The sequence below is a fragment of the Pelobates fuscus genome, chromosome 3 (assembly GCF_036172605.1).
Source record: "Pelobates fuscus isolate aPelFus1 chromosome 3, aPelFus1.pri, whole genome shotgun sequence".
NCBI lineage: Eukaryota > Metazoa > Chordata > Amphibia > Anura > Pelobatidae > Pelobates > Pelobates fuscus.
This window is the reverse complement of record NC_086319.1, coordinates 395,177,696-395,183,695: the sequence shown is the minus strand read 5'-3', so window position 1 is coordinate 395,183,695 and position 6,000 is coordinate 395,177,696. Positions and strand designations below refer to the sequence as shown.

Genomic DNA, 6,000 nt, shown 5'->3' with positions numbered 1-6,000 from the left:
ATGCTAAGCATGCTAAGAATGGGGCGTGTGCCTTGCGCTTTTTATCCAACTCTGGTATGACAAGAGATCTGTGCTTATTCTTCTCCAAAGCAAAAGCAGCATAACCCCGACATGATTTGAACACGCAACCTTCTGATCTGGAGTCAGACGCGCTACCGTTGCGACACGAGGCCTCACTGTGCCGGTGGGAGTGATCGTCAACAGAGTAGCCAACAAAGGTAGGTTATTTCCCCCAACCGACATAAAATTAGATAGATTCTGACATATTAAATATTCAGCCTAAAGAGGAAAAAAAATAAGTACTTTTCTTTTCAGCACAATACCACTGTAATTGAAGGCAAAGCCAAACAGAAAGGCACCAGCTAGCCAGTTTCTGTGTTTGCGGCAATGTGAAGCCATACCGGTTTAATTACATTACAATGGAACATGCAAATGCTGGGGTGAATCGTGCATGGTGTGGAATTCTCCACGTGACTTACTCTTTGCTAGCTTTATATTTAGGACAATTTGTGGCCTCTTTCAAGTGAGAAGAAAGAAGGTGTTTTATGGCATTCAGTAGATGTATTTGAGGATGGCCTCGATGTTCTTGTGGCAAAGCTGGAAACTATGCCACTATAGTATCTAAAGTGGGTATTGTGACACAGCTTGTTGATCCAAGGAGAAATCGGAAATGCAAATATGGAGTTCTAAAGGAATCCTGCTTCCCAATTTGGGGCACAATTGAAAATGACTTCAGGTCTTTCATTTTTTTCATTTCATTTCCTTTCTCCTTCATTTGGAACAACAAGGGGAAGAAGGGTGAGTGAATGGTTGAACCTGAGTCTTCTTTTCATCCTGAATTACTTTTGTAACTTTCTGTGATACTGTTCCATGTTTAAAGATCAAAGGAGTATGAAACAAGTGCATTTCCAAGCCTACGTAAGTTGCACCTTGTGGCAAATAAGGAAGCGGTATTCAAACGGCATGATGCGTTTATGGAAGAAAAAACAAGCTTGATGGCAGCGGTGGGATTCAAACCCACGCCCCCGAAGAGACTGGAGCCTTAATCCAGCACCTTAGACCGCTCGGCCACGCTACCTGCGCATGTTTCCGGCGGCTGTGTACTCGCAACACGCACGCCATTTGGCAGCGTTCTGATCATTTCATTTTCTTTCTTGTCAAAAGGTTGCAAGTCCCGACAATATCTTTCCACACTCATGTGGCACTGCTGGCGGCATAGGTCATTTAGAGCGCCTTCACCTCTAAAGGACGGCAAAAATACAAGAAAACTAGATCAATTCTAAAATATTACACATCCCCCTCTATTTATTCTCACACAGAACAAATATTATCCTAATATATATATATATATATATATATATATATCAAAAGAGTTTGAAGCGCAAGTTCCTTGTGTTACATTCAGGTGAAAGCTGCTAGCGTGTCAAATGACCAACAACAGGTGCAAACACAAGATAACAATTCACCACCCAATTTGGGGCACAATTGAAAATGACTTCAGGTCTTTCATTTTTTTTTCCTTTCTCCTTCATTTGGAACAACAAGGGGAAGAAGGGTGGGTGAATGGTTGAACCTGAGTCTTCTTTTCATCCTGAATTACTTTTGTAACTTTCTGTGATACTGTTCCATGTTTAAAGATCAAAGGAGTATGAAACATGTGCATTTCCAAGCCTACGTAAGTTGCACCTTGTGGCAAATAAGGAAGCGGTATTCAAACGGCGTGATGCGTTTATGGAAGAAAAAAGGAGCTTGATGGCAGCGGTGGGATTCGAACCCACGCCCCCGAAGATACTGGAGCCTTAATCCAGCGCCTTAGACCGCTCGGCCACGCTACCTGCGCATGTTTCCGGCGGCTGTGTACTCACAACACGCACGCCATTTGGCAGCGTTCTGATCATTTCATTTTCTTTCTTGTCAAAAGGTTGCAAGTCCCGACAATATCTTTCCACACTCATGTGGCACTGCTGGCGGCATAGGTCATTTAGAGCGCCTTCACCTCTACAGGACGGCAAAAATACAAGAAAACTAGATCAATTCTAAAATATTACACATCCCCCTCTATTTATTCTCACACAGAACAAATATTATCCTAATATATATAAATATATATATATATATCAAAAGAGTTTGAAGCGCAAGTTCCTCGTGTTACGTTCAGGTGAAAGCTGCTAGCGTGTCAAATGACCACCAACAGGTGCAAACACAAGATAACAATTCACCACCAGCATAGGGAAAGTGCTGTGCCCAGTATTCAGCATTCAAATGCTGCCTCTAGGAAATCAATTCATGAACCTGTTTTGACTGGGAGTAAAGCAAAAAAAAAAAGGAGGAACCCTTAAAATGACACGCTAAATTAACAAGAGGACTCTATTTTTGGGTCCCGACCCCCAGGTTAAAAACCACAGAATTCATTTGAAACAGTCAGGAATCCTGCAGCATGTCAATTTTACCTACTGTGATCAGCAGGACTTTTCCAGTTTTGGCCATCAACATAATGAAATAATCCAAGTACGGGATATATAGATAATATATGCTAAGCATGCTAAGAATGGGGCGTGTGCCTTGCGCTTTTTATCCAACTCTGGTATGACAAGAGATCTGTGCTTATTCTTCTCCAAAGCAAAAGCAGCATGACCCCGACGTGATTTGAACACGCAAACTTCTGATCTGGAGTCAGACGCGCTACCGTTGCGCCACGAGGTCTCACTGTGCAGGTGGGAGTGGTAGTCAACGGAGTTGCCAACAAAGGTAGGTTATTTCCCCCAACCGACATAAAATTAGATAGATTCTGACATATTAAATATTCAGCCTAAAGAGGAAAGAAAATAAGTACTTTTCTTTTCAGCACAATACCACTGTAATTGAAGGCAAAGCCAAACAGAAAGGCACCAGCTAGCCAGTTTCTGTGTTTGCGGCAATGTGAAGCCATACCGGTTTAATTACATTACAATGGAACATGCAAATGCTGGGGTGAATCGTGCATGGTGTGGAATTCTCCACGTGACTTACTCTTTGCTAGCTTTATATTTAGGACAATTTGTGGCCTCTTTCAAGTGAGAAGAAAGATGTTAAATTCTCTTCCTAAAGAAGGTGTTTTATGGCATTCAGTAGATGTATTTGAGGATGGCCTCGATGTTCTTGTGGCAAAGCTGGAAACTATGCCACTATAGTATCTAAAGTGGGTATTGTGACACAGCTTGTTGATCCAAGGAGAAATCGGAAATGCAAATATGGAGTTCTAAAGGAATCCTGCTTCCCAATTTGGGGCACAATTGAAAATGACTTCAGGTCTTTCATTTTTTTTCCTTTCTCCTTCATTTGGAACAACAAGGGGAAGAAGGGTGGGTGAATGGTTGAACCTGAGTCTTCTTTTCATCCTGAATTACTTTTGTAACTTTCTGTGAAACTGTTCCATGTTTAAATATCAAAGGAGTATGAAACAAGTGCATTTCCAAGCCTACGTAAGTTGCACCTTGTGGCAAATAAGGAAGCGGTATTCAAACGGCGTGATGCGTTTATGAAAGAAAAAAGGAGCTTGATGGCAGCGGTGGGATTCGAACCCACGCCCCCAAAGAGACTGGAGCCTTAATCCAGCACCTTAGACCGCTCGGCCACGCTACCTGCGCATGTTTCCGGCGGCTGTGTACTCACAACACGCACGCCATTTGGCAGCGTTCTGATCATTTCATTTTCTTTCTTGTCAAAAGGTTGCAAGTCCCGACAATATCTTTCCACACTCATGTGGCACTGCTGGCGGCATAGGTCATTTAGAGCGCCTTCACCTCTACAGGACGGCAAAAATACAAGAAAACTAGATCAATTCTAAAATATTACACATCCCCCTCTATTTATTCTCACACAGAACAAATATTATCCTAATATATATAAATATATATATATATATCAAAAGAGTTTGAAGCGCAAGTTCCTCGTGTTACGTTCAGGTGAAAGCTGCTAGCGTGTCAAATGACCACCAACAGGTGCAAACACAAGATAACAATTCACCACCAGCATAGGGAAAGTGCTGTGCCCAGTATTCAGCATTCAAATGCTGCCTCTAGGAAATCAATTCATGAACCTGTTTTGACTGGGAGTAAAGCAAAAAAAAAAAGGAGGAACCCTTAAAATGACACGCTAAATTAACAAGAGGACTCTATTTTTGGGTCCCGACCCCCAGGTTAAAAACCACAGAATTCATTTGAAACAGTCAGGAATCCTGCAGCATGTCAATTTTACCTACTGTAGATCAGCAGGACTTTTCCAGTTTTGGCCATCAACATAATGAAATAATCCAAGTACGGGATTTATAGATAATATATGCTAAGCATGCTAAGAATGGGGCGTGTGCCTTGCGCTTTTTATCCAACTCTGGTATGACAAGAGATCTGTGCTTATTCTTCTCCAAAGCAAAAGCAGCATGACCCCGACGTGATTTTAACACGCAACCTTCTGATCTGGAGTCAGACGCGCTACCGTTGCACCACAAGGTCTCACTGTGCAGGTGGGAGTGGTCGTCAACAGAGTAGCCAACAAAGGTAGGTTATTTCCCCCAACCGACATAAAATTAGATAGATTCTGACATATTAAATATTCAGCCTAAAGAGGAAAGAAAATAAGTACTTTTCTTTTCAGCACAATACCACTGTAATTGAAGGCAAAGCCAAACAGAAAGGCACCAGCTAGCCAGTTTCTGTGTTTGCGGCAATGTGAAGCCATACCGGTTTAATTACATTACAATGGAACATGCAAATGCTGGGGTGAATCGTGCATGGTGTGGAATTCTCCACGTGACTTACTCTTTGCTAGCTTTATATTTAGGACAATTTGTGGCCTCTTTCAAGTGAGAAGAAAGATGTTAAATTCTCTTCCTAAAGAAGGTGTTTTATGGCATTCAGTAGATGTATTTGAGGATGGCCTCGATGTTCTTGTGGCAAAGCTGGAAACTATGCCACTATAGTATCTAAAGTGGGTATTGTGACACAGCTTGTTGATCCAAGGAGAAATCGGAAATGCAAATATGGAGTTCTAAAGGAATCCTGCTTCCCAATTTGGGGCACAATTGAAAATGACTTCAGGTCTTTCATTTTTTTTCCTTTCTCCTTCATTTGGAACAACAAGGGGAAGAAGGGTGGGTGAATGGTTGAACCTGAGTCTTCTTTTCATCCTGAATTACTTTTGTAACTTTCTGTGAAACTGTTCCATGTTTAAATATCAAAGGAGTATGAAACAAGTGCATTTCCAAGCCTACGTAAGTTGCACCTTGTGGCAAATAAGGAAGCGGTATTCAAACGGCGTGATGCGTTTATGAAAGAAAAAAGGAGCTTGATGGCAGCGGTGGGATTCGAACCCACGCCCCCAAAGAGACTGGAGCCTTAATCCAGCACCTTAGACCGCTCGGCCACGCTACCTGCGCATGTTTCCGGCGGCTGTGTACTCACAACACGCACGCCATTTGGCAGCGTTCTGATCATTTCATTTTCTTTCTTGTCAAAAGGTTGCAAGTCCCGACAATATCTTTCCACACTCATGTGGCACTGCTGGCGGCATAGGTCATTTAGAGCGCCTTCACCTCTACAGGACGGCAAAAATACAAGAAAACTAGATCAATTCTAAAATATTACACATCCCCCTCTATTTATTCTCACACAGAACAAATATTATCCTAATATATAAAAATATATATATATATATATATATCAAAAGAGTTTGAAGCGCAAGTTCCTCGTGTTACATTCAGGTGAAAGCTGCTAGCGTGTCAAATGACCACCAACAGATGCAAACACAAGATAACAATTCACCACCAGCATAGGGAAAGTGCTGTGCCCAGTATTCAGCATTCAAATGCTGCCTCTAGGAAATCAATTCATGAACCTGTTTTGACTGGGAGTAAAGCAAAAAAAAAAAGGAGGAACCCTTAAAATGACACGCTAAATTAACAAGAGGACTCTATTTTTGGGTCCCGACCCCCAGGTTAAAAACCACAGAATTCATTTGAAACAG

The 6,000-nt window shown here is 41.9% G+C and overlaps 3 non-coding genes across 3 annotated transcripts; all 3 read right to left on the bottom strand.

Annotated features, from left to right (window-relative positions):
* Positions 1-2,631: 2,631 nt before the first annotated feature.
* On the bottom strand, positions 2,632-2,703 carry TRNAW-CCA (transfer RNA tryptophan (anticodon CCA)). The gene has a single exon. It is a non-coding gene; the product is annotated as a tRNA-Trp (tRNA).
* Positions 2,704-3,539: 836 nt separating this feature from the next.
* Positions 3,540-3,621, bottom strand: TRNAL-AAG (transfer RNA leucine (anticodon AAG)). Its single transcript has one exon. It is a non-coding gene; the product is annotated as a tRNA-Leu (tRNA).
* A 1,705-nt stretch (positions 3,622-5,326) lies between these two features.
* TRNAL-AAG (transfer RNA leucine (anticodon AAG)) lies at positions 5,327-5,408 on the bottom strand. The gene has a single exon. It is a non-coding gene; the product is annotated as a tRNA-Leu (tRNA).
* Between the last annotated feature and the right edge of the window lie 592 nt (positions 5,409-6,000).